The sequence below is a fragment of the Hypanus sabinus genome, chromosome 1, assembly GCF_030144855.1.
Source record: "Hypanus sabinus isolate sHypSab1 chromosome 1, sHypSab1.hap1, whole genome shotgun sequence".
NCBI classification, from domain to species: domain Eukaryota; kingdom Metazoa; phylum Chordata; class Chondrichthyes; order Myliobatiformes; family Dasyatidae; genus Hypanus; species Hypanus sabinus.
Window position 1 is genome coordinate 44,102,479 of NC_082706.1, and position 18,881 is coordinate 44,121,359.

Consider the following 18,881-nt stretch of genomic DNA (forward strand, 5'->3'; position numbering starts at 1 on the left):
GTTAGGGAGTGTCAAACTTTTAGAGGGACAGTACTGAGGGAGAGTCACACCGTCAAGGGGTCAGTACTGAGGGAATTTCACCCTCAGAGGGACAGTATTGATGGTGTCACGCTGTCAGAGGAACAGAACTGAGGAAGTTTCACACTTTCGGAGCAACAATACTGAGGGTGTGTCTCTGTCAGAGGGCAGTACTGAGGGTGTGTCACACTATCAGAGGGACTGTACTGAGGGAGTGTCACAGTGTCAGAGGGACAGTGCTGCGGGAGTGTCACACTGTCAGAGGGACAGTACTGAGGGATAGTCACACTGGAGGACAGTACAGAAGGAATGTCACATGGTCAGAGGGTCAGTACTAAATGAGTGTCACACTGTCAGATGATCACAACTGTGGGAGTGTCAGACTGTCTGTTGGTCAGTACTGAGGCAGTATCACAGTGTCAGAAGGACAGTACTGAGGGAGTGTCACACTGTCAGAGGGTCAGTACTAAATGAGTGACACACTGTGAGAGGGACAGTGCTGAGTGAGTGTCACACTGTCAGAGTGACAGTACTGAGGGAGTGACAAACAGTCAGATGATCAGTACTGAGGGAATGTCACACAGTCAGGAGGACGGTACTGAGGCAGTATCACAGTGTCAGAAGAACAGTAATGAGGGAATGCCAGACTGTCAGAGTGACAGTACTGAGGGAGTGCCACACTGTCAGAGGGTCAGTACTGAGGAAGTGTCACACAGTCACAGGGACAGTTCTGAGGGAGTGACACACAGTCAGATGATCAGTACTGAGGGAATGACAGACTGTCTGGTGGTCAGTACTGAGGGAATGTCACACAGTCAGGAGGACGGTACTGAGGGTGTGTCACACTCTCAGAGGGACATTACTGAGGGATTGTCATACTGTCAGAGGGCAGTATTGAGGGAGTCTCACACAATCAGAGGGATGGGTCTGATGGAGTGTAAAACTGTGACAGCGACTGTACTGAGGCCGTCACTGTAGTCAAGGACTGTTTCACGGTCAGAGGGACAGTACCGAGTGATTATCACACTGTTGGAGGGACAGTACTGAGGGAGCTTCACACTGTCAGAGGGACAGTACTGAGGGAATATCACACTGTCAGAGGGACAGTACTGAGGGATTATCACACTGTCAGAGGGACAGTAATGAGCGATTGTCACACTGCCTGAGGGACAGTACTGAGGGAGTGTCACACTGTCGGAGGGACAGTACTGTGGGATTGTCAAAATGTCAGATGGCATTATTGAGGGAATTTCACACTATCAGAGGGATGGTTCCGATGGAGTGTCAAACTGTCACAGGGACAGTACTGAGGCAGTCATTGTAGTTACGGAGTGTGAAACTTTTAGAGGGACAGTACTGAGGGAGAGTCGCACCGTCAAGGGGTCAGTACTGAGGGAATTTCACCCTCAGAGGGACAGTATTGATGGAGTGTCACGCTGTCAGAGGGAGAGAACTGAGGAAGTTTCACACTTTCGGAGAGAGAATACTGAGGGTGTGTCTCTGTCAGAGGGCAGTACTGAGGGTGTGTCACACTGTCAGAGGGACTGTACTGAGGGAGTGTCACAGTGTCAGAGGGACAGTACTGAGGCAGTGTCACACTGTCAGAGGGACAGTACTGAGGGAGAGTCACACCATCAAGGGGTCAGTACTGAGGGAATTTCACCCTCAGAGGGACAGTATTGATGGTGTCACGCTGTCAGAGGAACAGAACTGAGGAAGTTTCACACTTTCGGAGCAACAATACTGAGGGTGTGTCTCTCAGAGGGCAGTACTGAGGGTGTGTCACACTGTCAGAGGGACTGTTCTGAGGGAGTGTCACACTGTCAGAGGGACTGTACTGAGGGAGTGTCACAGTGTCAGAGGGACAGTACTGAGGCAGTGTCACACTGTCAGAGGGACAGTACTGAGGGAGAGTCACACCATCAAGGGGTCAGTACTGAGGGAATTTCACCCTGAGAGGGACAGTATTGATGGAGTTTCACACTTTTGGAGCGACAATACTGAGGGTGCGTCTCTTTCAGAGGGACAGTACTGAGGGAGAGTCACCCTGTCAGAGAGACAGTACTGAGGGAGAGTCACCCTGTCAGAGGGACAGTTCTGAGGGTGCGTCACACTCTCAGTGGGACAGTACTGAGGAAAGTACAGTACTAAAGGAGTGACACTGTCAGAGGGACAGTAAAGAGGAGGTGTCACACAGTCAGGGGGGCAGTACTGAGGGGGTGTCACGCTGTCAGCGGGACAGTACTGAGGGATTGTCACACTCTCAGAGGGCAGACTGATGTAATTTCACAGTATCAAGAGGGGCAGTACTGAGGGAGTGTCACTGTCCGAGTGACAGTACTGAGGGAGAGTCACACTGTCAGTGGAACAGAAATGAGGGAGTATCACACAGTCAGAGGGACAGTACTGAGGGAGTGCCATGGTCTGAGTGACAGTACTGAGGGAGAGTCACACGGTCAGAGGGTCAGTACTAAATGAGTGACACACTGTGAGAGGGACAGTGCTGAGTGAGTATCACACTGTCAGAGTGACAGTACTGAGGGAGTGACAAACAGTCAGATGAACAGTACTGAGGGAATGTCACACAGTCAGGAGGACGGTACTGAGGCAGTATCACAGTGTCAGAACAGTAATGAGGGAGTGTCAGACTGTCAGAGTGACAGTACTGAGGGAGTGTCACACAGTCAGAGGTACTACTGAGGGAGTGTCACACAGTCAGAGGGACAGTACTGATGGATTGTCTCACTTTCAGAGGGACAGTACTGAGGGTGTGTCACACTTTCAGAGGGACAGTACTCAGGGAGTGTCACACTGTCAGAAGGACAGTACTGAGGGTGTGTCACACTCTCAGAGGGACATTACTGAGGGATTGTCATACTGTCAGTGGGCAGTATTGAGGGAGTCTCAGACAATCAGAGGGATGGGTCTGATGGAGTGTCAAACTGTGACAGCGACTGTACTGAGGCCGTCACTGTAGTCAAGGACAGTTTCACGGTCAGAGGGACAGTACTGAGGGATTATCACACTGTCGGAGGGACAGTACTGAGGGAGTGTCACACTGTCAGAGGGACAGTATTGAGGGAATATCACACTGTCGGAGGGACAATACTGAGGGAGTATCACACTGTCAGAGGGACAGCACTGAGGGAATATCACACTGTCGGAGGGACAATACTGAGGGATTATCCCACTGTCAGAGGGGCAGTACCGAGGGAATATTACACTGTCAGAGGGTCAGTACTGAGGGAATATCACACTGTCGGAGGGACAGTACTGAGGGAGTTTCACACTGTCTGAGGGACAGTAATGAGGGAGTGTTACACTGTCTGAGGGACAGTAATGAGTGATTGTCACACTGTCTGAGGGACAGTACTGAGGGAGTGTCACACTGTCAGAGGGACAGTACTGAGGGAATATCACACTGTCTGAGGGACAGTAATGAGTGATTGTCACACTGTCTGAGGGACATTAATGAGTGATTGTTGCACTGTCTGAGGGACAGTACTGAGGGAGTGTCACACTGTCGGAGGGACATAACTGTGGGTTTGTCACTATATCAGATGGCATTATTGAGGGAATTTCACACTATCAGAGGGATGGTTCCGATGGAGTGTCAAACTGTCACAGGGACAGTACTGAGGCAGTCATTGTAGTTACGGAGTGCCAAACTTTTAGAGGGACAGTACTGAGGGAGAGTCACACCGTCAAGGGGTCAGTACTGAGGGAATTTCACCCTCAGAGGGACAGTATTGATGGAGTGTCACGCTGTCAGAGGAACAGAACTGAGGAAGTTTCACACTTTCGGAGCAACAATACTGAGGGTGTGTCACACTGTCAGAGGGACTGTACTGATGGAGTGTCACAGTGTCAGAGCGACAGTACTGAGGGAGAGTCACCCTGTAAGAGGGACAGTTCTGAGGGGGTGTCACACTCTCAGTGGGACAGTACTGAGGAAAGGACAGTACTAAAGGAGTGACACTGTCAGAGGGACAGTACTGATGGATTGTCACACTTTCAGAGGGACAGTACTGAGGGAGTGTCACACTGTCAGAAGGACAGTACTGAGGGTGTCACACTTTCAGAGGGACAGTACTGAGGGAGTGTCACACTGTCAGAAGGACAGTACTGAGGGTGTCACATTGTCAGAGGCACAGTACTGAGGGAGTGTCACACTGTCAGAGGGACAGTACTGAGGGTGTGTCACACTGTCAGAGGACAGTACTGAGGGTGTGTCACACTGTCAGAGGGACAGTACTGAGTGTGTGTCACACTGTCAGAAGGACAGTACTGAGGGAGTGTCACACTGTCAGAGGGACAGTACTGAGGGAGTGACACACTGTCAAAGGGACAGTACTGAGGGAATAACACACTGTCAAAGGGACAGTACTGAGGGAGTGTTACTGTCTGAGGGACAGTACCGAGTGAGTGTCATACTGTCTGAGGGACAGTAATGAGGGAGTGTCACACTGTCGGAGGGACAGTAATGAGGGAGTGTCACACTGTCGGAGGGACAGTACTGAGGGAGTGTCACACTGTCGGAGGGACAGTACTGAGGGAGTGTCACACTGTCAGAGGGTCAGTATTGACAGAATTTCACACTATCAGAGTGTCAGTATTGAGTGAGTGTCACACTGTCAGAGGGACAGTACTGAGGGACTGTCACACTGTCAGAGGGACAGTAGTGAGGGACTGTCACACTGTCAGAGGGACAGTACTGAGGGAGTGTCACACTGTCAGAGGGACAGTACTGAGGGACTGTCTCACTGTCAGAGGGACAGTACTGAGGGACTGTCACACTGTCAGAGGGACAGTACTGAGGGAGTGTCACACTGTCCGAGTAAAGTACTGACAGAGTGTCACACTGTCAGAGGAACAGAACTGAGGGAGTGTCACATTTTCAGGTGATACTCTCGTGAATCTTTCCTGCATTCTCTTCAGCTTAATGACATCCTTCCTGTAGCTGGGTGACCAGAACAGCACAAAATGCTCCAAGTGCAATATACCAACACATTAACAGTTTTACGATAACGTTCTAAATTTAGTTCTCATGTCTTGACCGGTATGTCTGTTGTGCAAAACTCCTCCTTCAAGACTTCGTGTTAGTTTATTGTTCACTTCTTATTAACTGGGGCCCAGTTCCTTATTCATGTGTCCTCGTTTTCAAAGCTCCCTTTAAGATGTCCATTACAACATTAAAATGGAATGAATTAGTAGTGTGTGTGTTTACTAATGGGAATTGTGTGGAACATACTGGGAATCCACACCCAATACTGATGTTGGAATCACAGCAGTTTGCTGGAGATTCATTGTATCTCCTTTCTTTTTCAGTCCAAGGGCGGAAAAGTAACGGAATATGCTGGATCTGAGAACAATCGGAAAGGTGTACTTCCTCCTGCCACTTCTTCAAGGTAAATCAGCAGCAGCTCGGGCAGTAAATCCCTGATTTTCCTCTAGTCTGGCTGGTGTGACACTAACCAGGGTACTCAGGGCTGAGTAGGGGGCTGGGCTGTGTGACCGACTGGTTAGCTGAAAGAGCCAGAGTCGTACAACACATAAACAGGCCCTTCAGCCCAAATTGTTCCTGCTGACCAAGATTCCCATCTAAATTATTCACAAGCACAAGAGATTCTGCAGATGCTGGACATCTTGAGTAACACACACAAAATCCTGAATGAACTCAGCAGGTCAGCAAGCATCTCTGGGGGGGAATAAACATTTTTGGCTGAGACCCTTCAACTAGAAATTCAGCCACCTTTGCCGCATGTCCTTCTAAACATCCCCTCTTCATTTTCTGGTCCATATGTTGTTAATTTACCTCCCTCATTAACTTCCTCTGGCAGCTTGTTCCTCGTAGAGTGAACCTGGACAGGACGTTTCCTACAGAGTCTCAGACTGTAGGGCACTCCCTCCGAACAGGATCATCCCTTTCAATCAGAGAAGAGGAAGAAATTCTTCAGCCAGACTGTGTTCAATCTGTAGAATTAATCGCCACAGACAGCTGTGGAGGCCAATTCATTCGGTGTATTTAAAGCAGAGGCTGATAGGTTTTTGATTGATAAGGATCTCAAAGGTGACAAGCAGAAGGCAGGGGACTGTGGTTGAGAAGGATTATAGTGGAGAGAACATACTCATGAGAGAATGGCGGAGCAACTAGATGGACTGAGAGGCCTCATTCTACTTCTATGTCTTATGGTTTTATGGTCTTATATATTGTTCACTTCCGAGGAGAAGAAATTGCTCCTCGAGTCTCCATTAAATCTTTCCCCCATCACTTTAAACCTGTGCCTCTGTGGTCTTGATTTCCCAAATTTGGGAAAAAGACTGTGAACTTTTACTCTGTCTATGTCTGTTATGATTTTAAACACCTCAATGTGATCACCCCGTATGATACACTCTGATGAAGAATGTCCCAACCAGTTCAACCTCTCTCTGTTACTCAGTCTCTCATCAGGGTAGTGGAAGCAGCTTTAACAAGATTAACCGGTGGGAATTGGATCATTCGGGGATGGAACGTGTGGGACGGTGGGGCGAGAGCCCGGCTGATTGGTGAGCAGCTTCACAGAGACATCACTGGCTCGATAAGAATAGTCAGTGACAACTCAACAGTGTTGGTTCAGTCTTGCTGACGGTGGAAATGTGTGAAACCACGGGTGTTGGGCAGTTCTCAGAATTCGGCTCGATATCACACATCAACATTTAGCTCCCATAGTTCAAAGTACATTTATTATCGGAGTATGTAGAATATATACAATCTTGAGATATGTTGCAGAGTAGTAGCTGAACTGCGTCCCCGCCCCGACACCCTAGCCTTTTCAATCTGTCCCCGCACTTAAATTGCCAAACTTGGGCTGTTCGCACTCGGACCCAAACCCTGCTGCTTCGATACGCACTTGGACCCACCACTTCCACTCTGCCGCGCCTCTACTTACATCGCCTCTGTTCTACCGCATCAAATTGACTCCACGTCCTCATTAATCTACTCCTGAATTTGGCTAAAGTAACTATCCTGAGTCTTGGAGGTTCTGGCCGGACTGACTGCCTGGTGGAGAGGTAAGAGAACAAAAATAGAGTGGAGTTGAATCAGAACGGGAGTGGGTTTACCTGAAAATGGAAAATCTAATTATTCATTCAGTTGGTCTTCTAGATAATGGCAGAATCAGACATGAAATTCTCAGCATTTCCTTTGTAGAGAATCTACCTGCAACTTCCGCTACCAGTCTCACTCTTCCCACCATCAAAGCACTCTCTCACCACCTCCCTCCCAATCACTTGTGGGGGGGGGGGTGGGGTTCAATTTCCGCTGCAGAAAGTAATTATGTTCTCCCCGTAACCGTTTGGGCTCCCTCCGTGTGCTCCAGTTTTGCTCCAACATTCCAGTGACTCACGAGTTCGGGTTTGTAACTTGTGGGATGCGATGCTGGCGCAAGAAGCTTGGGGACTCTTGCGGGCTGCCCCAGTACATCCTTGGATAATGTTACTCATTGATGCAAATGACGCATTTCACTGCATTTTTCAATGTACATTTGACAAATAAAGCCAATCTTCTTAACCACCTCTGGACCCGGCCACCCCGTTCACCCTGAGTACTGTTTCTCCGTCCGCTCTGAGTTCTGATACAGGGTCTGGACGTGAGACGTTGACCATTCCTTCCCCACCACACATGTTGCTGGACTCGCTAAATTCTCCAGCAGATGGCGAGTGTTCCGTATGCCAGCGTCTGCCGTCTCTGGTATCTGAATATTGTCTGGTCTCGGTCTGTGTACGAATGGACTGCTCAGTTCACTGTGGAGTTGCAATTCAGATTGGACAGAGTGTGTGTGAGTGGTAGAATCTGAGGGTGGGGGTAGTCGTTGGGAAAGTGGGAGAATAGAATAGGATCCTCGTGTATTGGTATTGGTTTACTATTGTCACATGTGCCGAGATACAGGGAAAAGCTTGTCTTGCGTACTGTTCAAAAAGATTAAATTATTACACAGTGCATCGAGGTAGAACAAGGCAAAACAATAACAATTCAGAATAAAGTGTAACCGTTACCGAGAAAGTGCAGTGCAGGTGAACGATAAAGTGCAACATCATAACGAGCTCCTGTCGATTGTGAGGTCAAGAGTCCAACCTGTTGTACTGGGGAACAATTCTGTCATGTTATAAACATGAGATAGAATCTGTCCTTGAACCTGGTGATACTGTATGTGTTTAAGGCTTTCATCTCTCCTCCCCAATGGAAGGGGCTATTAGAGATAATGTCCATGGAGAGTGTGATCCTTAAGTATGCTGGGTGTTTTACTGAGACAGTGGGAAGTGTAGGCAGAGTCGACAGAGGGAAAACTAGTTTTGGGGATGTGCTGAGCTATGTCCACGGCCAAACCGTGGCCATTCCAAGCCAAGATGCATCCATTAGAATGGTTTCTCCGGAGCATTGTTAAATTTTGACTGGGACTTGCTAACTTTCCTACTTTCTCCAAAGCTGAAACAGTGCATCCAGCTATTACAATTCCTCTACTGTGAAACCACAGAGTAAAGAATATAGTCTGTGAGATCACAGTAAAGAATACAGTCTGTGAGATTGCAGTAAAGAATACAGTCTGTGAGATTGCAGTAAAGAATACAGTCTGTGAGATTGCAGTAAAGAATACAGTCTGTGAGATCACAGTAAAGAACAGAGTCTGTGAGATCACAGTAAAGAATATAGTCTGTGAGATCACAGTAAAGAATACAGTCTGTGAGATCACAGTAAAGAATAAAGTCTGTGAGATCACAGTAAAGAATACAGTCTGTGAGATCACAGTAAAGAATACAGTCTGTGAGGTCACAGTAAAGAATACAGTCTGTGAGGTCAGAGTAAAGAATACAGTCTCTGAGATCGCAGTAAAGAATACAGTCTGTGAGGTCAGAGTAAAGAATACAGTCTGTGAGATCGCAGTAAAGAATACAATCTGTGAGATCACAGTAAAAATACAGTCTGTGAGATTGCAGTAAAGAATACAATCTGTGAGATCACAGTAAAGAATACAGTCTGTGAGATCGCAGTAAAGAATACAATCTGTGAGATCACAGTAAAGAATACAGTCTGTGAGATCGCAGTAAAAATACAGTCTGTGAGATCGCAGTAAAGAATACAATCTGTGAGATCACAGTAAAGAATACACTCTGTGAGATCACAGTAAGGAATACAGTCCCTGAGATCACAGTAAAGAATACAATCTGTGAGATCACAGTAAAGAATACCGTCCGTGAGATCAGAGTAAAGAGTACAGACCCTGAGATCACAGTAAAGAATACAGACTGTGAGATCGCTGTCAAGAATACAGTCTGTGAGGTCACAGTAAAGAATACAGTCTGTGAGGTCAGAGTAAAGAATACAGTCTGTGAGATCACAGTAAAGAATACAGTCTGTGAGGTCAGAGTAAATAATACAGTCTGTGAGTTCGCAGTAAAGAATACAGTCTATGAGGACACAGCTCTCTAGTTGTAAAAAACACCTGTACACTGCTCATTAATGAAGATTTCTTATCAAGCACACATGTGGAGGAACTTAATACATAAACCATGCTGATACTGTCATGAGATTCCGTTGTTGTTCAGACCAAAGATCAGAATGAGGAAGAAATATGATTTCAGTGAGGTGGTTTGATATCCCAGAAATGGCTCTTTTCTTGGGATATTCAGATACAACAGTCTCTCGAGTTTACAGAGAAGGTGTGAAAAACAAAACAACAAATCCAGTGAGTGGCCGTTCTGTGGGTAAAATGTCTCGTTAATGAGAGAAGTCAGAGGAGAATGGTGAGACCGGTTCAAACTGTCAGGAAGCAGCAGATTACAACTGTGGCTTGGGGAAGAGCATCTCTGAATGGACGACACGTAAAAGCTTGTGTGTATGGGCTACAACAGCAGGAGACGATGAACATACACTCAGTGGTCACTCTATTTGACACAGGAGGCACCCCGAGTGTATTTCTGACCAATCAGAGCACAGGGAAATAGAGGCCACTGAAATCATTTGGGTCCACAAACGCCGATGTGTTCTCTTCTCATTCAGGTATGTGGGTTCTGTCCTAACAGGAAGGTAGAGTTGTCCCACTACCATGAACTGCTGCCATTCATGTGGTGACTGAGGTGTGTGCACACTGGCTTCTGTGGTTCCCAGTGCCCACACTTTGAGCATTCGTCATTGGCTGTCAGGTTTTGGGTGGAAACCCATGGTGGTGGAAAGTAATGAAATGATTGTTTTCTTTGTATCCTCCTTTCCAAACTTCCCATTCCACACCGACATGTCTGTCCATGGCTCGAGGTCACGTCTGTCACCAACATCGCATGCCCACAACTTACTGACCCTCACCCGAACGTCTTTGTGGGAGGAAACTCAGAGGAAACCCATGAAGTCACAGAGTGGACGTACAGACTCCTTACAGACAGCAGCAGGAACTCAACCTCAGTTGCTGTTGCTATAATATGCAATGCTGACCACTGTGATACCGTGTTGCTCTTCTCTAACTTCTCGTAACTATTTCCCTTTCTATCCCCATGACCCACTATCTCCCATTTTAAGTTTTATTTCTTATTACCCATTCTGGAAGCCCTTCTCATTCCCTCCCCCGCCCACATGACCTGTCCATCACCACACTCTGGTTCCCCACTGCCTTTCCTTTCTTCCGTGGCCCACTTTCTTCTCCTATTGGATTCCTCTTCCACCTTTTACCTCTTCCACCTATCACATCCCAGCTTCTTACTTCATTGACCCTGCCCCACTCACCTATCTACCCCATCACTTGGTATTGCCTTTCACCTGACAGATTGTAAACCCCTCCCCCAGCTTCTGACCCCTTCCTTTTCAGTCCAGGTGAAGGGTCTCACCTGAAATGTTTATTGATTTCCATGGATGCTGTCTGCCCTGCTGAGTTCCCACAGCATTTTGTGTGAGTAGCTTAGATCTTCTTGGTGTCTGATATCCCGTGTTAGAGAGCCACCCACCTCAGAGAGGCACATTAATCCATGGAGAACTACATGATGGCAGTTTGCTTCAATGACAACATTTTCAAATTGCGAGGAGGCAGGAAATTATGGAATATTTGTGACATGCAAAGGTCACGGAATTGTCCATCACATTGGGCCGAGAGCTCTGTAGTTCCCTGTTTTATCTCTCCCTCCTTAGAGAGTGGGATGATTTTTGCCTCACGACAATCCATGGGAAGAGTTGTGAAGGCAGAGGATAACTGGAGTTTTCACTTTCTTCTCAGCTCCCTCACACAGAGCTCTGAGACGTTGATGAACAGAAATACTTCAATAGGAGTTTGAGGAGAGTTGGAGTGTCACCAACCACTCGAGCAAGTTTCTACAGAAACGTGGAGAACATTCTGACTGGTTGCATCACCATCTGGTGTGCACAAAGTTGTAAAAAGCTGCAGAGGGTTCTAGACTCAGCCAGCTCCATCACAGGCACAACCATCCCCATTATCGAGGGCATCTTCAACAGGTGATGCCTCAAGAGGGCAGCATCCATCATGAAGGAACCTCACCATTCAGGACATGCCCTCTTCTCATTGCTACCATCAAGGAGGAGGTACAGGAGACTGAATAGACCCACATTCAACGTTTTAGTCAAATCCTCTTCTCCTTTGATGTCAGGTTTCTGAATAGTCCATGAACACTACCCCACCATATTTGTTAATTTTTACTATATTTCTTCTGTTTTACACTGAACTGTTGCCACAAAACAACACATCTGTTGATATATGTCAGTGATAATAAGCATAATTCAGATTGAGATTTGAACTTGGTATGTTTACCCTTCACCTTAAGAGGAACATGCTGCCCCTGACTCTTGTTATGGCCCTTCTAAAAGCCCTCCACATTCCAGTCGACCCCAGCTAGATCCTGCCTAATGCCCTCCAAGTCAACCCTGCTCCAGTTCCAGATCTGAACCCCTGGGCTTGCACTCGATATGCACAACTATTTAGAAGCTGACACTGATCCTGAAATCAGTGTATTATTGTCTCATCTACCAACACACTGAAAAGCTTGTGTTGCATACTGTTTCTACAGATCAGATTATTACACAGTGCATTGAGGTAGAACAAGGTAAAGCAATAACAGAATGCAGAAGAAGCAAGCAGGATGGACAAAGGAGAATTGGTTGATGTGAACTTGGATTTTCCGAAGACCTTTAACAAGGTACCACACATGAAGCTGTTTAACAAGCTACAAGCCCATGGTTTTACAGAAAAGATTGTAACATGGATAAAGCAGTGGCTGATCGGCAGTAGGCATAGAGTGGGACTACAGGGAGCCTTTTCTGTATGTCAGTGATTTGGATGATGGAATTGATAACTTTCTTGCAAAGTTTGCAGATGATATGAAGACAGGTGGAGGAGCAGGTAGTTTTGGGAAAGCAGAGAGCTTACAGAATGACTTAGACAGATTGGAAGAATGGGCAAGAAACTGTCAAATGAAATACAATGTAGGAAAATGCATTTTCATGCACTTTGATAGTAGAAATAAATGTACTGACTATTTTCTAAATTTGGAGAAAATCCAAAATCTGAGATGCAAAGTGACTTGGGAGACTTTGTGCAGAGGTTAACTTGCAGGGAGTGTCGGTTGTGAGGAAAGCAAATGCAATGTTACTTTTCATTTCAAGAGGTCTGCAACATAAGAGCAGGGATGTGATGCTCAGGCTTTATACGGCACTGGTGAGGCCTCACCTTGAGTATTGTGAACAGTTTGTGCTACTCATCTAAGAAAAGATGCGCCGGTATTAGAGAGGAGGTTCACAAGTATGATTCCGAGAATGAAGGGGTTATTATACAAGGAACGTTTTAATAGCTCTGGGTCTGTACTCAAATTTAAGAAGGATGTGGGAGCACCTCATTGAAACATTTCAACTGTTAAAAGGCCCAGACAGAGTAGCTGGGGAAAGGATGTTTCCCATGGTGGGGGAGTCTAGGACAAGAGGGCACAACTTCAGGATAGAGAGACATTCATTTAAAACAGAGATGTGGAGGAATTTCATTCACCAGAGGGTGGTGAATTAGTAGATTTTGTTACCACAGGCAGCTTTGGAGACAAGGTCAGTGGGTGTATTTCAGGCAGAGTTTGATAGCTTCCTGATTGGGCACGGCATCAAAGGTTACAGGGAGAGGGTCGGGAAGCGGGGCTGAGGAAGAGAAAAGAGGATCAGCCATGATTGATTGGTCGAGCAGATTCACTGGGCCAAATGGCCTAATTCTGCTCCTATGACTTTTGGTCTATGATTTTATGGAATTCAGATGACTACAAACCAAAAGTCTACCCTCCGGGTCAGAGACCAGGATGACCCACTCCTCGACAGGCTGAATATCTCTGTCTGACTGAAGCTGAGGTGAGGACGACCCTGGCCAAGTCAACTTGCACAAAGCTGCCGGGCCCAATAATAGACCAGGTCAGGTTCCAAAAGACTGCACAGCCCAGATAACTGAGGTGCTGATGGATATATTCAACATCTCTCTGGAAATGCTCATTGTGCCTTCCGTTTTCAAGATGGCAACCTTCATTCCAGTTCTAAAGAAGGTGACGGTAACCTGTCGAAATGACTATTGTCTGGTGTCATTAACATCAACCATTATGAAACGCTTGGAGTGGCTGGTTATGGAACATATTCAAGCCTTATTTCCAGCCACATTGGACCCTTTCCAGTTTGCCTGTCACTTGAATTGATCCTCTGATGATCAGTGACCTCTGCCCTCCTCTCTGTGCTGACCTAATTGGAAGATGGGGGTCTCATTTGTCAGGCTGCTGTTTTAAATATTCAGTTCAGCATTTAACACCATCATATGCCAGGAAATACTGGGCGACTATGATCACTGGGTCTTAACACCTTCCTCTGTAACTGGATGCTGGACTTCTTAACACAAAGGCCACAGTCAGTCCCTGTAGGCAGTAATGTCTCCAGTCCCATTACACTGAGCACGGGTACTCCCCAGGGTTGTGTGCCCAGTCCACTGGAATTCACACTCCTGACACATGACTCAAACTGTGTCTACTAGTTTGCAGATGACACAACATTGGTTGGCCTCATCAACAGCGATGATGAGTCGGAGTACAGAGATGCTTCTGAACTCCCTGTCGTATCACATTCAAAGTGTCACTGGCAGATCTGTCTGTGCCTTATAAACTGAACCAAAAACTGTGAAGGTTAAAATTATTGCTTGTCCCTGCGGACGTGTAACCGGTGGTTTGATGTATGAGTTTGCTGGAGGGTGTGCAGTTATCCACTGAGGATAGTTGAGCCTTGTGTTTAGTTCTTTGCGTTTGTTTTTCCAATTCTCCACCCTCATCACTAGAGACCCTCAGAATCATTCTCCAGTCAACCCGCAGAACTGAATTCCCTGAACCTGGAATCATTTCAATTTATCTCTACCAGACAGACCAAACTTTTCCCAAAATATGATTGTTACGTATTCAGGCAACAATAAATATATGAGATCGGCAAGGGTTTCTTATAACAAACAACACGTTTATTAAACACCGAAAACAAACCCCCCAAAAGTAAACAAACACTACCGTAACCGGAAACAGCTGCTGAGCTGCTGTTCAAACAGTTCGTAAAGTGATATTCCAAAACAGTTCTTTAAAGTGGTATTGCCAAAAGTTCGATATGCTCACAGTCCATTTAAAAGGAGAGACTTTATAGGACGATTTAAATTCTCTTTCACGTCGCTTGCTTCGATCCCCGACGTCGAACTTCCCACGAAGAATTTACGAAACAGAACGGCTTAAAGGCACTGACCTTTCCTTCCTCACTATCTTCAATCCTTTCTAGGTAAACCTAGGGATTAACACGAAGATAGTCAACGAAATCCTTCCAAATAAGGATCAAACAAAGGTCACCCCCGTTTCACCGTAGAAAGCGATTTTCCTCGATCTTTAACTTCCAACTTTCACTCTCCTCTAATTTCAAACTAACAGAATCATAAAGAACCTGCTGGCAATGACCTTTTAAACTTTAGACATTAAATAAAAACTTCATCCTTCAACTAAACTGCGTCATCACTTCAAACACGCAGTGGCATGAAGTCAACTTGGCAAATCCAGCCACGAACTGCCCCTCCTCACAGGGTGGGGTCTACCTTTTATAACCTGTAAAAAAAAACCGTCACATGATCTCTACTGGCGGGAAAATGACATCATTCCACCATCACAAGACCATCACCTCAAGTCCAGTACAGCTTCAACCCCAGTCACGTGACAAGGGCTCCACTGTCATGTGTCACGAGTACGTAACACCTCCCTCCAAAAAAACATTTTTGGTCTGATAAGAACAAAAATTTTTTAACAATTGCTTACAAGAAAAACAAAGGTATAAATTTTATAACATATACAATACACAACACCAGCATATAACAGCTTATAAGTCACAATACAGTAGGAGTGTTACAATTGAAAAAAAACCACTCCATAAAAAAATTACAGTGTACATTCAACATCGAGATAGACAATCAGCAACCACATTATCTTTACCTTTAATATGAGTCATCACAATATTGTACTCTTGTAACATCAAACTCCAATTTAATAATCTTCTGTTTTTGTTTTTCATCTTACTCAGAAAAACTAACGGATTATGATCAGTGTAAACAATAAGTGGTTTCTGAGTTGTACTAACATATACCTCAAAATATTCCAAAGCTAAAACAAGAGATAACAATTCTTTCTCTATTGTCGAATAATTTCTTTGATGCTTATTAAATTTCTTAGAAAAGTAAGCTACTGGATGATCAACCTCATCACCCTCATTCCTTTGCATTAATACTGCTCCTGCAGCCTCATCACTAGCATCCACAGCCAATGAAAAAGGTTTCCAAAGTCAGGTGCCTTAAGCACAGGTTGTTGACATATCATTGTTTTCAATTTTTCAAATGCTTCTTGACAAGGCACCGTCCATACAAACTTCTCATTCTTCCGCAGAAGGTTAGTTAATGGAAGGGCAACATTAGCAAAATTCTTACAAAATTTCCGATAATATCCTACCATTCCCAAAAACCTTCTGAGAGTCTTTTTCCCCGTTGGAGTGGGAATCTCTAAAATTGCCTGAACTTTTGCCTGAACAGGAGCTACCTTACCTTGACCCACAACATAACCAAGGAAAGTCACAGTGGCATGTCCAAATTCACTCTTAGCTAAATTAATAGTTAAGTTAGCTTTTGAAAGCCTTTCAAACAATTTCTCCATCGCAATAATGTGTGCTTCCCAAGTATCATTTCCTGTCACTAAATCATCAATATAAGCATCAGTATCTTTCAATCCCTGAATCACAAAGTTAATCATCCTCTGGAAAGTACCTGGGGCATTCTTCATCCCAAATGGAAGAACATTATACTCATATAACCCAGATGGAGTTACAAATGCAGAAATCTCTCTACCTCTGTCCGTTAATGGAACACACCAATACCCTTTCAATAAATCAATCTTTGTAAGGAACTTTGCCTTTCCAACTTTATCTACACAATCATCTACTCTAGGAATTGGATATGCATCTGTTTTCGTTACAGCATTCACCTTCCTATAATCCGTACAAAACCTAATACTACCATCTGGCTTTGGCACCATAACACATGGCGAACTCCAATTCGAGTTAGAATGTCTAATGATATTATTCTCTAACATGTATTCAATTTCATTCTCAGCAAGTTCACATTTTTCCATGTTCATCCTATATGGATGTTGTTTAATAGGTTTGGCATCCCCAACATCTACATCATGTGAAGCTATAGTAGTCCTTCTCGGAACATCTGGAAACAACTCCCTATATTTAAAAATCAACTCCTTCATCTGTTGTCTCTGCTCTAACTGTAAATGTGCTAATTTTTCATCAATATTTTCCAGAATGGTTGAATTTGGTAACCTAACAGAAACCATGTTGGATTTAGAATGAAATGCAGATGAATCATCTATCATCTTCCTAGTTAAATCAAACTCACTCTCACTAACCACAACAGTCACAGTATCAGATTGTTTCTCCAAATATGGATTCAACATATTTATATGGCAAAGTTGTGTTGACCTTCTACGATCTGGAGTTTTTACCACGTAATCCACATCATTGATTTTAGACACAATTTCATAAGGACCATGAAATCTAGCTTGTAAAGGATTTGTCTGCACTGGGAAAAGAACCAACACCTTATCTCCAGGCTTAAACATCCCCATCCTAGCGTCTTTATCATACCAAGTCTTCATTTTCTCCTGAGCCAACTTTAAATTTTCCTTAGCTAAGCTACAAGCTTTATGTAACCTGTCCTTAAATTTCAACACATAGTCCAACAAATTAGTGTGTACTTCCTTATTAATCCACTGTTCTTTCAACAAAGCTAAAGGTCCTCTAACTCTATGCCCAAACACAAGTTCAAATGGACTAAAACCTAAAGATTCCTGTACCGATTCCCTTACTGCAAATAAAAGTAAGTTTATACCCTCATTCCAGTCACTTTCATTTTCCACACAAAATGTCCTAATCATATTCTTGAGGGTAGAATGAAACCTCTCCAAGGCACCCTACGATTCTGGATGGTATGCAGACGAAGTGATTTGCTTAGCTCCCAATTTATAAACTATCTGTTGAAACAATCCAGACATAAAATTACTGCCTTGATCAGTTTGTATCTCCTTAGGTAATCCAAAATAAGTAAAAAAAATTTATAAGGGCCTTTGTCACAGTCTTAGCTTTTATATTCCTAAGTGGTACTGCCTCTGGAAACCTAGAAGAAGTACACATGATAGTCAACAAATACTGATAACCAGTTTTTGTCTTTGGTAATGGACCAACACAATCTACAATAACTTTAGAAAATGGTTCACCAAATGCTGGGTTAGGTTGAAATGGAGCTATTGGTGTAACCTGATTTGGTTTACCCACAATTTGACAAGTATGGCACGTTTTACAAAACATCGCCACATCTTTTCTTAGACCAGGCCAGTAAAAATGTTTTAAAATCTTGTCCACAGTTTTCCTTACCCCTTGATGTCCACCTAAAGGCACACTATGAGCTAAAGTCAAAATCTCATTTCGATAAGCTTTTGGAACAATTACCTGGTAAACAACATTCCAATCCTCACTTGCAGGAATTGTAGGCGATCTCCACTTCCTCATCAACACTCCTTTTTCCAAGTAATATCCTACTGGCACCTTATCAATTTCACTATCTAGTAAAACCTGCTCTCTTAATTTTATAATCTCAGAGTCTATTCTGCTCTGCTATCATCTCCTTCCTAGACAAAGATAAATCTTTATCGACAGACTTACTCCCAGAATCTTGTTCAAACAACGAAGATAAGAAAGTCTCTGACACACCCTCAAAACTTGAATCCTGAGTTGAACAGTCCTGAATAACAACCTCATTCTGCACATCAATCTTTTTAGCCATAGCTCTAGTCACAACACAGGAAGAATCTGTGTTAGAATTCAACTCTGGTTCCTCTGACTCCAATGTCAAATGCACTTCAGGAAAAACTTGTCCACCTGCCAAGTCATTACCTAACAATAAAGAAATACCCTTCACAGGTAAGCTATGCTGTAATCCTACTTTAACAAATCCAGTAACTAACCCCGACTTTAAATTTACTTTATGTAAATGTACAGGCATAAAATCACTTCCAACACCTCTTATGTAATTTACCTCACCAGTATCAGACTCTTCATCAAACTTCAACACACTGTCAGACATCAATGATTGAGAAGCACCAGTATCCCTAAGGATTTTTATTGGCACCAGAGTAGATCCTTCCTTCAAGGATACAAACCCTTCAGTTATAAAATGATCATATCCCTTTCTAACTTGGTCAGACTCTAACAAAGCCTCATTTGTTTTTATCAAACCCTGTAACTTTACAGG

At 44.5% G+C, this 18,881-nt stretch overlaps 1 protein-coding gene across 6 annotated transcripts in view; it reads left to right on the plus strand.

Moving 5' to 3' along the window:
- Positions 1–18,881, plus strand: part of LOC132393368 (sialic acid-binding Ig-like lectin 10) — a 77,495-nt gene that overhangs the window by 16,300 nt on the left and 42,314 nt on the right. For 5 of the 6 annotated variants that reach the window (XM_059968491.1, XM_059968512.1, XM_059968519.1 and 2 more), the window contains exons 2-3: positions 5,347–5,426; positions 12,058–12,186. The gene's annotated coding sequence lies outside the window, so the exon portion shown is untranslated. Of the gene's footprint in view, positions 1–5,346; positions 5,427–6,667; positions 7,069–12,057; positions 12,187–18,881 lie in introns of those variants that run through there. The other variant, XM_059968509.1, reaches the window with a different exon arrangement.